Source organism: Vicugna pacos, chromosome 26 (assembly GCF_048564905.1).
Source record: "Vicugna pacos chromosome 26, VicPac4, whole genome shotgun sequence".
NCBI lineage: Eukaryota > Metazoa > Chordata > Mammalia > Artiodactyla > Camelidae > Vicugna > Vicugna pacos.
Window position 1 is genome coordinate 20,210,995 of NC_133012.1, and position 16,471 is coordinate 20,227,465.

General features: G+C 45.0%; 1 protein-coding gene and 2 long non-coding RNA genes across 7 annotated transcripts in view; 2 read left to right on the top strand and 1 right to left on the bottom strand.

Annotated features, from left to right (window-relative positions):
- The window catches only part of ENPP6 (ectonucleotide pyrophosphatase/phosphodiesterase 6), an 87,269-nt gene that overhangs the window by 21,140 nt on the left and 49,658 nt on the right, over positions 1–16,471 (top strand). The gene's annotated exons all lie outside the window — the stretch shown is intronic.
- LOC140689502 (uncharacterized) lies at positions 2,474–3,329 on the top strand. Its single transcript, XR_012064517.1, has 2 exons — positions 2,474–2,815; positions 2,911–3,329. It is a non-coding gene; the product is annotated as an uncharacterized lncRNA (long non-coding RNA).
- On the bottom strand, positions 6,006–11,739 carry LOC140689501 (uncharacterized). Its single transcript, XR_012064516.1, has 3 exons — positions 11,317–11,739; positions 9,713–11,222; positions 6,006–7,841 (listed from the first exon to the last, which is right to left on the bottom strand). It is a non-coding gene; the product is annotated as an uncharacterized lncRNA (long non-coding RNA).

Genomic DNA, 16,471 nt, shown 5'->3' on the forward strand with positions numbered 1-16,471 from the left:
TTTCCCTTGTGTGGTTTGTGCTTTTGGTGTCCTATCCAAAAAATTAGGACCAAGACCAAGGTCAAGAAGCTTTTCTCCTATATTTTCTCCTAGGAGTTTTATGGTTTGGGGTCTTAAATTTAAGCCTTTAATCCATTTCAAGTGAATTATTGTGAGTGGTGTAAGACAGGGGTGCAGTTTTTGTTTTGTTTTTTGTATGTAAAGATGCAGTCTTCCTATCATCAGTAATTGAAGAGATTATCCTTTCCTCATTGAGTATTCCTGGCTCCCTTGTCAAATATCAGTTGATTGCATATGTGTGGGTTAATTTGGAGGCTCTCAATTCCTTTCCATTGGTCTGTGTGTCTGTTTTGATGCCATTACCATACTGTTTAGGTTATTATAGCTTTCAAATAAGGTTTGAAATTGGGAAGTGTAGTGCTTCCAGCTTTGTTTTTCTTTCTTGAGATAGCTTTGCCTATTCAGGATCTTTTATAGTTCTGTGTAAATGTTAGGAATGTTTTTCCTATTTCTGTAAAAAATGCCATGGAAATTTTGATAGGGACTGCACTGAATCTATAGATAGCTTTGGATAGTATGGACATTTTAACAATACTTAGTTCTTCTGATGTATGAATATAGCATATCATTTCATTTATTTGTGCCTTCTTCAGTTTTTTATCAATATGTTATGATTTTTAGTGTACAGATTTTTCACCTGCTTAAATTTATTCCCAAATATTTTATTATTTTTGATGCTATTGTATATGGGTTCTTTTTTTTAAGATACCTTTTTTTTTTTCAAATAATTCATTGCTAGTGGATAGAAATGCAACTGGTTTGTGTATGTTAATTTTGTACCCTGCAACTTTACTGAATTCATGTATTAGTTGTAATATATTTAGTTTAAAATTTTTTTTTGGAGTTTTTAGGATTTTGTATATATAGTATCATATCATCTGCCTACAGACAATTTTTCTTTTCCTTTCCAACTTGGATGCCTTTTATTTCTTTTTCTTGAGTAATTGCTCTTGCCAGAAATTCCATCATTATGTTAAGTAGGAGTAGTGAGAGTGGCATCCTTGCCTGGTTCCTGGTCTTAGTGGGAAAGCTTTCCCATTTCACTATTGAGTACACTGTTAGCTGTGGGCCTATCTTTTCTGGCCTTCGTTATGCTGGGATAGTTTGCTCCTCTACTGGCTTTTTAGCTGTGCCTCTTTGTACTATTTCTTAGTGGTTGTTCTGGGCATTACAGTATATATCCTTGTTATGGTTTACTTAGAGTTAATATTTGATCACTTTAGTTTTATTTTTTATATCAGACTTATCCTATTTCATAAATGAAAAAAAAGTGACAACAGTTTAATTCTGTTTAAATATCCTACACCTGTCTTTTAAGCTACTGTGTTTTATATCTTTTAATTCTTCATAAGTTATAAATTATACATCCCATATAGTGTTTTTTTACTTTAAATAATTTTTAATGACATTAAGAAAAGAAAAATATATAGCCTTTTATTTTAGCCATCTATTTACCAATTCTGATACTCTTATTTCCTTCCTATAGATCTAATTTTTATATTATATTATTTCCCTTTAACTTGAAGGCCATTCTTTAGTATTTCTTGTAGTATGTTGGTGACTAATTCTCTCAGCTTTTGTTTATCTGAAAATGTCTTTATTTCGTCTTAGTTTTAGAATATTATCCTGGATCTAAAACATATTCTGTAAGATTTCAGTCCTTTAAAATATATTAAGGCCTGAGCAGAGAGAGGGCAAATGGGACACTTGGCATGGTCAGGGTTTGGGGCAAGAACTTTAAGGATCTAAGACTGCTAATTTCTAGGGAAGGTAAGGGTTGACATGGACCAACATGGACTGACAAAAATGGGACGGATTAACAGGATCGATGGAGTCTGATGTTGCCGATGTGGACTGACTTGGGTCACAGCTTTTGAATCGAATTGATTCTATAGCTGGGAAGGACCTTAAAGCCTCTGTCACTTTTCAGAGGGGAAATTAAAGCAAGGAAAGGCAGCAGCTTTCTCAGAATCCCACTACTGCTTACTGCCAGAACCCAGGCTCTAAGAGTCATGTCCTCCTTCGCTAAACCCAGGACTCTTTCCTGCCATCTCACCTGCCTCCCCAGGGAGGCGAGGCACCAGAGTGCTGACAGATCTGGACAGCACACTCCTGAGAGCTCGCTCCTGTCCCTGGCAAGACCTGGAGCGGTTTTCAGGGCAAAGGTCGTACCAAGTTCTGGAGGAAGCTTTTTACTTTTCTGCATTTTCTGGGTTAAACCCCTGTGGATAATGACCTTAGAGCACTGTTAACCCTTGAAAAACAAGTGGCAAGAGGTGCTCTTAAAAAGTATTAGACGCTGATAAACACCCCCAACTGAGGACATCCAATAACAGACATGTGAGGTCTTGGACCACAAGACTTTGGGCACTTCATATTAACCACGTTTTCTGATCTGTTGCCTTTTAGCTTTTGTTTCCAACCTTTTCTAGGCTGCAAGGTATAAGACCAGGAGTCTGACTACAGGCAGTGCTGGGATTTCCTTGGTTTGAATTCCATCCTTTCTTTCTTCATATGTTGGTGTGTATATTAAAGATGCTTCTTTACAATAATTTACTGACCTAAAATTTAGAGAAACTCTCTAAACATTGTCATAAAACAATATGGTCATCATATAACGATATAGCACACATCAGCAGTGCTCCCCCGCCGGACACATCACAGCACTGTCTCTGGAGCTTTGGAAACCTCTGGGGACCTGTGGCCACTCTAATTTGGAGCCTGTTAGCTAAGGATCGCCCTCCTCAACAGCTGGGTAAGGCCCTCAGGGAGCCATATTCCGGGTTGTACCTCCAGCTCCAGCTAGCGACACAGGAAAGCTGGATGCCACTTTTATATTCATCTCCCCAGCAGAGCCCAGGGGCCACTCCCGAGGCAACTCGTGGGTTTGCATGATCACACCATCTCCGTAGTCCCCCAGCCCCGGAACTGCTCAGGAACTGACAGCACATCCAGCCAGCTTTGCCTGCTGCCCGCTTGGACCCTCCCTGAGGAAGGGAACTGGATCAGGATGTGTCTGATGGTCACTGCCAGGGCGGCCCATCAGCCCGGCAGCACCTTTTCTTTTTCTGTTCTCTTTCCTTCCTTCCTTTCGTTTGGAATAACAATACAACTCAACTTAGAGAAAGAAGAATCACATTGTGTTTCCAAACTAGTAAAAGCTAAGAATAATCTCTCCTCTTTCTCTCATTTTTTAGTTGTAAAAAGCATTCGTTTTATTAGAAAAATAAAGTCTGATTCCTGTCTCAGCCAGCTGAGATGGAAATGGTCGTTTGGCCAAGGTGTTTCCTTTTTTTTTTTCAGCACAATGTAGAAGGTGACCAGCGTTCTCACTTAAATGCAGTAGAATAGGAGAAGAAGAGAGGGCCCGGGCAGAGGGCAGCAGGAGGGGGAAGCATGCTAGGACTGATCGAGGTCAGAGTGGCTGGTGTCTGACTGCTGTCAGTCCCTGTAAAGCTTTGCCCTGAGCCTTGCAAGTTTCACCAGGTTCCAAGCAACGTTAGAATGCTAATAAGTTAGCATTTGTTAAGTGCTTGCTGTGGGCCACGCACATTTTATAAGCCTTTACATTTAATTTTCTGCCAAGGGAAAGTCCCACCCTAGGGCACCCAGGGCTTCTGGAGTTGGTGCTTTGTGTCCTGGCCCCGCTTCACCGACCTCCTGCTCAGCCTCTGAGTCCCCCCTCTGCCTAGGCCCTCTTGGCATGAGGCCTGCAGGGTGATCTCTAGCCCGGCTTGTCCACCTCCAGCTCCCTGCCTCCAGCTCCGTCTCGTGGGGCTGTGCTTCCTCAGACCCGTCTGCCAGTAATGACCCAGCTCTGCGGTCCAGCTCTGGGATGTTCTGCTCAGAGCCACCTCCTCCTCCAGCTGCGTTTGGATACGGGCAACTTGAAAAGTAAGACAATAAATGCTGTTTCTAAATGCATACGAGGAAATAAGTGGCTGAGGCACAGACCAGCAATTTGTTTTTAAATGCTATGGAGATGGAGGCCCTGCTGAAAAGTTGACAGATACGCCCACCGAATTTGATTGTCTCTTGTTTCCATCCTGAGTGAAGAGGTTTGCTTTACTAAATTGTAAGTGGAAACGTCCGTGAGAGAGTTTAAATTGGGCAGAGCTGTGGATAACAGCAAATTAAAAAAGATTACCCTTTTCCTTGGCTCCTCCCTTGGGTTAGCCCAACGGCAAAGTTAGGGTTGACTCCTGTCATCTTCTAAAATTCCACCTCTCTGCGGGTGCTTGTATTTCTGGAACATTCTTACCAGATAATAAGGTTGCGCTCGCTCCCCTCTGTGTTAATTCTGGGTTAGGGAACCTGGCTTCTCCGAAGGAGTCAGTCTCTGGACTTTCTAGTAAAGGGTGAACATGGAGGTTTCTAAAAGGGGGTGCTGTACCTTTAAATTCTGAAAGTGAACTTGGCTCAGGAAGGCCAGCAGTCAAGGTCCAGCCCCTAGAAGAGAGAATAGCTACAGATTCTCCATCCTCAGTCTTTGCAAGGGGACGGCTGTACCAGCCGGGCTCGGACACGCTCCTGGCAGCATGGCCGTGCAGCTCGGGGCCCTCCTGCTGGTCCTTGTGCTCAGCCTGGCGCAGCCAGCCACGGCCCGCCGGAAGCTCCTGGTGTTTCTGCTGGATGGTTTTCGCTCAGACTACATCAGTGATGAGAATCTGGAGTCCTTGCCTGGTTTCAAAGAGATCGTGAGCAGGGGAGTAAAAGTGGATTATTTGACTCCAGACTTCCCCAGTCTCTCTTATCCCAATTACTACACCCTCATGACTGGTGAGTACCGGGTCCTCTTCTAGGTGGGCAGGGGTGGGCTGGAGTCCCAGAAGAACAGTTAGCACCTGGCATTAAAGTCTTACTTAAATGTTCAAGTTTCCCTCATCCTTTGGGACACCAGAGATAAGTGAGAAGTGTGTGTCCGTGGCTGAGATTTTTTTCATGGGTGTGTTGTTTTCCAAAGTTTTCCCAAGGACCTGTTTCTGTCCTCAGTGTAGAGAACAGAGAACTGTGTGAATAGATGATTTTTTAAGTGGTTACTTGTTTGACAAATAAAAAATTCTAGCCAACTCTGCGTTTTCTCAGTTCAAGTTTAAAAGGTCAACGGGTCTTCATTTGTTTCGATCAGATTCCTTGTGTCCCTTTGCTCTGCAGTCGTCTGTCATCCTGGAGGTGTTTTGGCTTATTTGTCATGTGCTAGACTGTGAAAGTTACACGTGGGACCCTGGATGACTCAGAGGAAATTTTCAGGCCATCACCTGAAGTATTACTTAGCAATGCTACTTGCTCCTTCTTTTGCCCTTTTTGAGCCAGGTAAAATGACATAGAAAAGAAAAAAATTGGTAGCTCAGATTCCCATTTTTAACTTCTAGCATCTGTTAACAAAACAAAACCCCAACCCCAACCCCAACCTCCCTGCCAGATAACCTAGACCGTGCCTGGGCTTGGAAAAGCTGGTTTTTTCCTAAAGATGACCTTCACCTAGGATTGCCAGCACGCTGAATGCGATTCCATGAAGTTGATCCCCTATCTGTGCAATAGAATATCCTTTCTGCTCACACAGTGGGATTCCTGGCTTCCAGGCTGTTTGTCAGCTAACCTTTGTAAGGGCCAGCTAGAGGCGCTCAGAAAGAATTTACCCAACTGTCCAGGGAGGCTGTTAAGAATGCACTGTTATTGATGCTTGTGTAGATCTCAGCCATGTGCTCTGAGCACAGGGAAAACGCTGCAAATCATGTTAACAGGAAGGGGCTGAGAAGTCTCGTATCTCACTCTGGATCTCCACAGGACAGCAAAGCCCAAGGATTCTGGGAAGACAAATGGCTGTCTCTGACTTTATGCCTGGGTACAGTGTGCATGTGTACATAAAAATGCCATCAAATTAACAGGGAAAGATACTTAGGAGAATTAGAAATGAAGGCATGGAGAGGAAAAAAAATCCAGACTGCACACAAGCAAGGAATTTATTTGTTCATTTAAAAAATCTCCCCCAACAGACCAACCATCAGCATCCCTAAGATAAAGAGGAGGAACAAGAGCGCCCTGGTCCTCACTTGGCACGGTTCTCCCCCTGCAGGGAAGCTGTTTGCAGGCTGCTGGGCCACACACAGATGTTACTGTGTGTCACAGCCCCACTCCGGCTCTGTGCAAGGCGTTTCGCACACACAGACCTCCCCCCTCACCAGTTGTCTTTCAGCTTTGCTGGGAGACTCAATTCACAAGCTGCCACGTGCAGGGTGCTCACTCTCAGTGGAAGATGAACAAAATTCATTTAAGCAAGTCAGTCTCCAGTGAGCAAAAAGGGACCATTTCAGCCTCCCCGGAGAAACCAAGCCAGTGACACGGACTTTTGTTCATCCCCGCGTTCCTGATTTCGGCACAAGGACTGATTTGCACAAAGCCTTAGCCACACAGAGACACTTTCTTTTCAGGCTGTGTGTGTTTTCCTTGGTCCAGTCACTACAGACGGGCCCTTTCCATGGTGGGACAGAGGAGGTCCCATGAAGGTGTGACAAAAGATCTCACCTTCACTTTCAAACCGAGTCTGAAGCCACAAGCTCTCCATATATGTTACGCCAATATAGTTTTAGATGGTAAAATGCATGATCTAATTTGAGAGATTGCTCGGTACTTAGGTTGGCTTTCTCACTTGTGTAGAAGCAGTACTGTACACAGGATGTGTCCAGCGAGACTTGTGCTCACGTGCAGATGCCTCTGGGGATGACGGGTCTCGCACCTACTGAGCGGACCCGGAGGCTGGGGGCAGGCCTGTGGGCCGGGAGATGCCCAGCCGAGAAGCTGCTGTCCTCTCCACCGCCCCGGAACGGACTCGGGGCTACATTTAGACTATTTTCCGCAATGTCCATGCTTATTTTTCTGCCTGATGTTGAAAAACTCTTCTTTTTTCATACAAGGAAGGATATATCCGTTGGGAATTGTACTTAACATATGGTTTGAGCATTTGAGCGTTTTATGAACCATCGTGCTAGATCCTTTTGGTCCTAAAAGATGTGCTGTTTTAGGGTTCCTCAGATCCACCAGGAAGACTGTGATCTGATTCCCTCACGGGGGTCGGTGCCCCTAAGACATGCAGTGTTTGGCCTTCTTCTCTTTGCATATTGAGGAGTGATGGGTTATTGGAAAGAACTTGGCCTTGGAGCTGGGAGAACTCGGTTGGGGTCCTCGCAGGGTCAGGAGGATCTTGGGCAAGCCATCGCACTGCCCTAAACCTCAGTCTCCTCGGCTTCTGGGTCCTCGTCAGGCCAGAGTCTCTGGGGCTGCCCGATGCAGACATGAACTTAGAAAAAGTTAGGACTGGCACCCCCAGGGAAGCTGACATCTAAGAAATCAAGCAAATGACTGCAACTCTCTGGTGGGAAGCCCTGTGGATGGTGATGGGAAGGGAACAGTCACAGGATTTGTAAGGAACCTTGGAAATCATCTATCCTAGTCATTGACATGAAGCCACAGTGGCTGTTTTTTTTTTTTTCTCCTTCAAAATGTGTTTGCATTGGGACAGATGTGACCAGAATCCCAACAGTGATCATGTCCCATCCCAGGACACTTGAACTTGCTGTTCCCTTTGACTGGAATGCTTTTCCCCAGAAAGAGCCAAGGTTTGCTCCATCACTTTTTTCAGATCTCTTCCCCGGAGTCACTGCAGTGGGTACGCCTTCCCTGGCCACCCTCCGGCCACTCCATCATGCTGTGTCCTCTGGCTCTCCTTACTTTTCATCATGGCACCAATTTGATGATTCCGTCTTCTCCAAATAAAATTTATCCTGATGAAGAAGCATTATAATAACGATTAAAACATTCAGGCTTTCAGGGAACTTGTTGATTATTATTTTGATGTCAGATAGTCCTAAACTAACAAGGAGGGGAAAAAGCTGAAATTGTGCTTTGCTTTATGAAAGCGATTAGCAGTCATTTAGGTGCACTGATTACCAATTATGCCTAGTAATCCTATATGCCTCAAAATATGCTTATCAGTTCTGTTTTACGCTTTGACTGTAAGGTTGGTGGCAGCAAGAGGGTTGAAAGGAAATTCGCCCATGAGGAGGGAGCTGTGTCAAAGTAGGGGACCAGAGGCCTGAGGGTGTTGGGAGGAAGTTTACCCAGAACAGCAGCCATCAGCATGGCCCGAGAGAGAGCCTAATTCTAGCCGAGACGGCCGAAGCCAAGGAGGCGGAGGCAGCAGCAAAGCACGAACAAGGCAAATGGTTCAGAACCATGCGAACAACTGAGAGAGGGCAGTGAGAGCCAAGTTTTGTGCGGTCCTGCTGTTGGGCCCAGGGATGGGGCTGGCAACACCCCTGTGTTCTCAGCCTCCGCTCCAGAGTGCTTCAGTGGCCAGGCTCATGAGAGGCTCCTTAGATGTTTGGAAACATGAAATGGTTTATGGGCTGAATTGCGTCCCCTTGGGCAACCCACAAATCTGTATGTTGAAGTCCTAACCCCAGTGCCACGGAATGTGACTGCATTTGGAGACAGGGTCTTTGAAGTGGTGATTAAGTTACAATGAGGTCATTAGGGTGCGCTCTAACCCGGTATGACTGATGTCCTTATAAGAGGGGATGAGGACACAGCTGGGCACGGAAGAAAGACCATACGAAGACACGGGGAGAAGGTGGCCACCTGCAAGCCGACGAGCGGTGGCTTTAGGAAAGACCAGCCCTGATGACGCCTTGGTTTGGGATGTTGGGAGTTCTAGCCTCCAGATCATGGGGAGATAAAGTTCTCGTGTTCACGCCACCTGGGCTGTGGGACTTGGCTATGACGGCTCTTGGAACCTAACACTGACAGGCCGGGGACACTGGGCAGCCGTTGGAGGAAGGAGGGCTTTTTGGGACAGACCACGTCCATCCCCAAACCTACTTACTGAGAACTTCTAATGGTTTGTGCCCTGAAATTGAGGTAGTCACAGCGTTTGGTTTCTTAGGGCTTCTGTAACAAATTACCACAAATGCAGTGGCCTAAAATAATAGAATTTATTCCTTCATGGTCCTGGAGGGTAGTCTTCTGAATCAAGGTGCCAGCGGGACCACGCTCTCTCTCTCAAGGCTCCAGGGGAGAATCAGTTCCATGCCTTTCTCTTAGCTTTCTTGTGTTGCCAACAATCCTTGGTGGTTTTCCTTTGCAGATACATCGATGCGTCACTCCCATCTCTGCCTCCACTGTCACACGACAGTCTCCCTGGGTGTCTCTTCTTAAAAGAGGACCGGTCATGTTGGTGTTCCTGGCCTCATAACTTGATCACATCTGCAAAGATTTGTTTTTAAATAAAGTCTCACTCATAGGTACTAAGGGATAGAACTTCACCACATCTTTTTATGGAACACAATTCTATGTACAACACATGGTGCCGTGGAAGGAGCTATGGATTTACTGCAGAAGATCTAATTTCATCTATTCTCTCACTTTTTGACTTGCAGAATTTGAGCAAGTTCTTTTGAGTTTTAATATTATTTATCAGTAGAATGGAGAAAGTAAAGCTTACCCAGTCGGCTTGTGGTGAGGACAGGATGAGAACCATTGTGTCAAACCACCATTATAAAAATTACTCACTTCATCAATAAGATTAGGCTAAATCGTGTTGCAGTAACAAGCTGTATAAGAGGCTTACCACAGCTAAGGGTTATTTTTCACTCACCTACATGGACTTTAACGATTAACTGCCCCATTGCCTCTTCATTTGGAGACGCAGGCTGAAAAAGCAACTTCTAAATGAGACGCGCTTCTCACATGGCAGAGGGGAAGGGAAAGTAGCAGGACAATGTAATAAAGCTGAACTGCTCTGCTCGGAGGCAGCACAGGTCACATCCACTCCCGTTTCATTGGCCAGAGCTAATCACATCGCCAGGCCTGATGCCAGTAGTTCAGGATGTATAGTCCTCCCATCGAGGGGCAGGAGTTACCTGTAACACGTGTGCCTTGTGTCACAGGCACCGAATGGATATTAGTCGCATTTTATAAGAAAAGACAAGACATGCAATTGTTAGAAGGCTTTGAAAGCTGAATAGAAGATAATCCAATAGGCTCCACCTTTTCCTTTTTTTCTACTTCAAACATTCCAGCATCTCCGTCTTTATTATGGGTTGTAAGTGAGGAGCTGAACTTGGGGAGCGCCCTAGAGGCAGGACTTGCTGATTGGCTGACGAATGAATAGGGAAGAACTGAAAGGAAGGGAATCTGAATCAATTCCAAGGCTGCAAGATATTCAGAAGTCTGGGGCTTCTATGAGCAGAGATGGGAAAGTTTGGAGGGCTGTTTATTTGATGTTGTAAATTTTCAACAGAATAGTTTTCAAGTTGGAGTAAGACGCTCACTGGGAGTTCGCCCTTTAGGGGATCAAAGACAGTATCCGAAAGGAGAGTTCCAGAAACATGTAGAATAATCATGGGAGTCAAGGAGGGAAATTGCTCCTTTGGGTCCCAGTGGACCCCAGTAAATGTACTTCTTATCTCTTTGCCTGCCCTACGGCTGGTAGAAGGAATACACAGGTAACACAAACACACAATTAAATCTGCCTTCTCATCTGCATGAACTTTTGTCTAACTTTTGTCACTGACTTCCCAGGGACATCTAGCAACATCTTTTCATGTTTCCACTTAAAACTCCAGTGTGTGTCATGGGTCCTGATTAAACTGCCTACAGAAGCAGGCTGGGTAGGTGAGGTGTCGGGCGGCAGAAGCTGTGAAGAGCCCTCACCGGCTCAAGCTCGGAGAAAAAAGTGTTCCAAGAGGTCACAAAAATACTCTCTCCTGGCACGTCATCATTTCAGCTCCCATCAACGGGCCTCTCTACACTGAAGTGCCACTTTTCAGAAAATATGTTTCTCTTGGCTTCCATGACCATGAGAGGGTGTTCTTGTTACATGGCGTTCAGCTGCTGGAAACCCGCTCCCGGAAGGGAACAGTGAGGGTAGTGGGCAAAGCTAAACACGTGGTGAAAGCTTTTGATTATAATAACAGCAAAGCATTTTCCAGAAGGTTCCCCCGCACGGAGCCACTGTGGTCTCCAAACCATGGCTGGTCTCTCCCTGGTCTCACGTCCCCCCACCCCACCACTGATTGATAGGACCGGGTGCCTCCTGCCAAGGCTTCTGGGGGTTTGGTTGGACCACGCTGCTCTCAGGACCTGCTTCCTCCAGAATGCTGCGCCTGAAATGGGTTAAAGAACATTTAAAATGGATTTGGAGGGAGCCTGAGTCAGCATGTTAACATTTATTTCAGAGACACTTTAAACAGCACCTACTCATGTTTCAGAGTCCCGGTCCGTGAATGGGGCCATTGTGTCCACGGTCTCCCGGGCGAGGACCTGGGGCAGATCTGGGGCTCCTCTGGGTCCTGTGTGTAGCTTTTGGCTCTTGCTGGATATTGTGCTTGATCACTACCCACCCCGTCTTCAGCCCTTTCCGTAGCCAGGAGAGAGGGTTTGACAGATGGGTCATGGAACCAGGTGTGGGCAGACTCACCTGGACAAAGGGCTGCCCGGGCTGAAGTTGTAAGCAGGCTTTTGGGCAGAGATACTGCCCAGACTTTACCCCGCGATGAGGTGACTTCCCCCGGCACCTGCCTTAAGAGTGAGTGCTTCTGTGATGCTGGGTCTGGAGCAGGAGGACAAGTCGGATCATGGTGAGAACTCATGTAAATGTCCGCAGCTGAGCATCCCAGCCTGTTCGACCCCAGGGTGGAAGCCTTATATTGTTTCTCTTTCTTCAAGATTCTGGAATTTTGTTGCTGAACCTCATCTGCTGAGGTTCCACTGTCAAGCACGGTTTCAGTCTCACTGGATCCTGGACTCCTCTGGCCATACCCCATAGGCTTCTAAGTCCCCTCCTCCATCCTCAGGGTCTGAGGGAGTTCCATTGCCACCTTCAGCCTGTCATCCGGGACTTCCCAGCACCCAAGGCCATCCTGGTTTGCTGGGCTGTGTGGGTGGATCTAATTCCAGGTTCTGCTTACTCCCAGTCTGGCCATTCCCCTGAAGCTTGGCCAGCTGGCCTCATCCCAAACCATGACACCCCTCCCTGAGCATTTCTGTGGGTGACTTTCATAGTCCATTCTAGTATGCATTCGTCAGTGTAAAAGAGAACTGACTAATTAATTTTTCAATAAAATATCTCAAAATGATATCTAAGACTTACACTTTGGGCACTTGCAAGACATCTGGGCAGTGATTTCTTTTCTAGCCTTGAAGGCCTGGAGATACAGATTTCAGCGTCGTCCTCAGAGATGAGGGGGGACTACAAGAGTAGGTGAGGCTTCTTGGGAGGGTTGTGTGGAGAGAAGAGAAAGGAGTCAGAATGAAAACTTGGGGGGCCTTCGTCCATTTGGGGAACACGATGTAGAAGAAGAGACACCAAAGGAGACAAGAGATAAAGATCTATCACAGACCATTCTAGCAAAGACCTGAAATGAAAACCAGGGGTCAAACAAGGTCAGACTAATCAAGTAGAGACAAAGTCTTCATAGGAGATGGACAGTATTATCAAACAGAAAAGTTAAAGAAAAGAAACAAAAAAGGGGATCTGCGTGGAGCAGCAGGTTTTGGAGACCAACAGGGAGATGGAAAGGAGGGACAAGGCTTTACAGGTAAAGCCTGCATTTGGAGGATTTGGGGGCTGGTATTTGGCTGTGTAGCTGGGAATCTGGAGGATCTAACTTAGTCTCCACACACTAATTAGGACCTATATGTGGATCTATATAGTTGTGATGTCAGTTGATCTTTTAAAATTGATTAACAGAGTTGCTGAGGTATAATTTACACATCATAAAATCTATCCATTGTAAGTATACAGTTCCCTGACTTTTAGTATATTTACAGAGGTGTGCAGCTGTTACCACAATGTAAGTTTAGACTATTTCCATCACTCCAAAAAGAGAACTTGTGCCCTCTAGTTTCTCTCCATTTTCACCGCCAGCCTTTGGGTGATCACTAATCTACTTTCTTTCTCTAGAAATTTGCCTTTTTCTGGACATTTCATATAAATGGAAACACAGAATCTGTGTTCTGTTGTGTCTGGCTTCTTTCACTCAGCATCACGCTTTGGAGGTTCATCCATGTTGCATCAGCACATCATTCGTTTTCACTGGCAAGAAGGTTTCCATTGTGTGGAATCTTCACCAGCTGACGAACATCTGGGTCGTTTCCACTTTTCAGCTATTGTGAATAACACAGCTATGAACATTCATGTGTGAGTCTTTGTGTGGACATATGTTGTCATTTATGCCCAGGGGATACCTAGGAGTGGAAATGCTGGGTCATGTGGTAATTCTATATTTAACATGATGAGAAGTTGCCAAACTGTGTTTCAAAATGGCTGCGCCATTTTACATTCCCAATGTATGAAGTTTCCCATTTTTCTACATCCGCAAAGACACTCGTCATTGGCTTTCCTTTTTCACTATAGTCATTCTAGTGGGTGTGATGAGCTTTTTCATTGTGATTTTTGACTTGTGTTTCCCTAATGACTAAGATACTTAACATCATGTGTGTATTGGCTATTTGATAACTTTTGGGGAAAATGTCTATTCAAGCTCTATTATCCATTTTTAGAAATTAGGTTATTTGCCTTTTTATTATTAGTTTCAGGAATTTTTAAATGTACATTTTGGACAGATATTTCGTATGGATCTATGATTTGCAAACACTTTTCTCCCAGGTGGTGGGTTGTCTTTTCTCTTTCTTGAAGTGTCTGGAAGTACAAACGCATTTAATATTGATGAGCTCCTCTCAGTCTTTTCTTTTTGTACTTTTTGTGTCATATCTAAGAAATAACTGCCTCATCCAACATCATGAAGATTTACTCCTGTGCTTTCTTCTGAGAGTTTTCTACTTTTAGTTCTTACATTTAGGTCTGTGATACATTTTGAGCTAATTTTTGTGTATGGTGTGAGGTAGTTGCTCTAGCATCATTTGTTAAAAAAAACTGTTCCTTTCCCACTGAATTTTCTTGATATTTTTGTAGAAAATCACCAGACCACACAAGTTAGAATTTACTCCTGGGCTCTCAGTTTTACTTCACATGTCCATCCTAGTACCAGGGCCACACTGTTACGATTGCTGTGGCTTTGTAGTAAGTTTTGAAATCAGGATGCCTAAGTCTTCTCACTTTGTACTTCTTTTTGAAGATTGTTTTGACTGTTTTGAGTCACTTGTATTTCCAAATGAGTTTTAGAATGAGCTTTTCAACTTCTGGGGGAAAAAAAAAACCAGCTAGGATTTTGATAGAGGTTGTGTTGAATCTATAGAACAATTTAGGAAGTTTTGCCAACTCAACAGTATTAAGTCTTTTGATCCGTAAACATGAAATGCCCATTTATTCAGGTTCCAGATTCTTTCCACAGTGCTTTGTAAGTTTCAGTGCACAAGTCTGGTGCTTCTTTTCAAAATATTTCTAAGCATTTTATTCTTTTGGATGTTGTTGTGAATGACATTACTTTTTATATATATGTATAAACTTTTTTTATTGAGTTATAGTCATTTTACAATGTTGTGTCAAATTCCAGTGTAGAGCACAATTTTTCAGTTATACATGAACATACATACATTCATTGTCACATTCTCTTTTGTTGTGAGCCACCACGTTACTTTCTTAATTTAATTTTTGCAGCATATGAAAACACAGTTGATCTGGAGGTGTTGGTCCTGCATCTTGCTGCCTTGCTGAATTGTTCTAATAGTGTTTTGTGGGTTCCCTAGACTTCTCCACGTGGCAAGAATATACAAGACCATGTTTCCTGCAAATAAAGACAGTTACTTCTTCCTTTCTAATCTTGAGATCTTCAGCTGACATTTATCATCACCTTGGGAATTATGGAAGGGAATTCTGCAGAGGAGAAAACTCAAGTCTAGAGAGGGTGAGCAGTTTGGGTGAGGTCACCTAGCCAGGAGGTGAGTAAATCAGGACCAGAACTGAGGACGTCTGCCCCCACCCCCACCATCACTCAGCATTTTTACCACGCTGCCTCTGGTTGGTAGAGTCAGAATCCGTGAAGACAATGGAGGCCTGTATCTCTGCAGCACTCCTATTGTCTTCCTTTGCTACGAGCAGCCAGATTTAGTCAAGAGGGAACAGAGTGTACATTTGCCAAACATCTACAGTATTTCTATGTCTCTGTGTCTGCAGCGCTCAGTGCTGGGTGCTTTCAAATGCTATTTCAGCCTATCCTCAGAAAACCCTGTACGCTAGGCATGGTTATCCCCGTTTTATAGAAGAGGAAACCGAGGCTGTGAGATATTAAATTACTTGTTCAAGCTCGCAGAGTCCCAAGGAGGCAGAACTGTGAGCACAAAACCCTGTGCTCCTGCCCTGACGTCCTGCTTTCAAGGAAGTAGCTCCCAGAACAGCACCGCGCTGTGCAGCCATCTAAGTGTCTGTCTCACAGACAGTGACGTGGTGGCTGCACCACGCACATGACATGTGCCCGCACACAAGACTCCATAGTGCATGTGTCCCCGCCTGTCCAGGCTTCCTCCAGACTGAGCAACCTCATGGACAGCTATGTTTTAGCCCTCCTTTGTGCATCTCAATGGACAATACGGACAATAAACGCTTCTGGGTTGAGTATGAAAGAGAGGATTCAACCTCACACACTTGGCTACTCATCCCAAATGGCCAAGGCTGAACAGTTGTGAGGAATGGCTTCCACAGGCTTCTTTTGATAAGTCACATCTGGGACACTGACCCAGGCCACCGAGGTGCTGCTCTGGACTGGCTGCTTCCAATTACACTTGGCTCTGGGTCTGGGAGGGCATGGTGGTCCCAGTGAGGGCAGTTCCCTACATCCCACTCAAGTGTCTCATGCTTCCTGACACTTAGTAGGAACTCAATAAGTGTCCCTCTGTATGTGTTTTAAAGTTACCTGGGAACTGCTTTATCCTAAATACTCAGCCAGTTTCCTTTTAAGCTATTGTCTGCCCCATTCCACCCCCAGCTCCTTATAGAAAGCCAGTTCCCGCTGCCAGTCCACAAGGGGGACATTTTTAGTTCAGAGCAGATGAAAAATCCAAGTGGACATGGCAAAGATGGCCTCAGACACAGCCCTACGCCTCTCTCCTCCCCAGCGCGGGTCCACACCCAACCCGGGCTGGGTTTCAGGACTACAAAGCAGAAGTGGGTATAACTAAGTATTTTGCAAGCTCCGTCAAATATTTTAAGAGGTAAGTAGACACCCAATTTAAAACTCCTATGGTTTACCTTTTCACTAAATTCCAAATTGGTGAGTAAGCCAGTGCTCTGGTGGTTTGAAACAACTTCAGTCGTATTCCCCAGAGATTTTAGGTTTGGGAGTTGAAGCCATTTATAACCGAGAGTCTGGAAAAGTTCTCAGAAACAGCGGTTCCCTTGGGCAACATGGTGTGAGGTAGAAGGTATCCGATTTACTCGGCCCCCACCTCCAGGTGG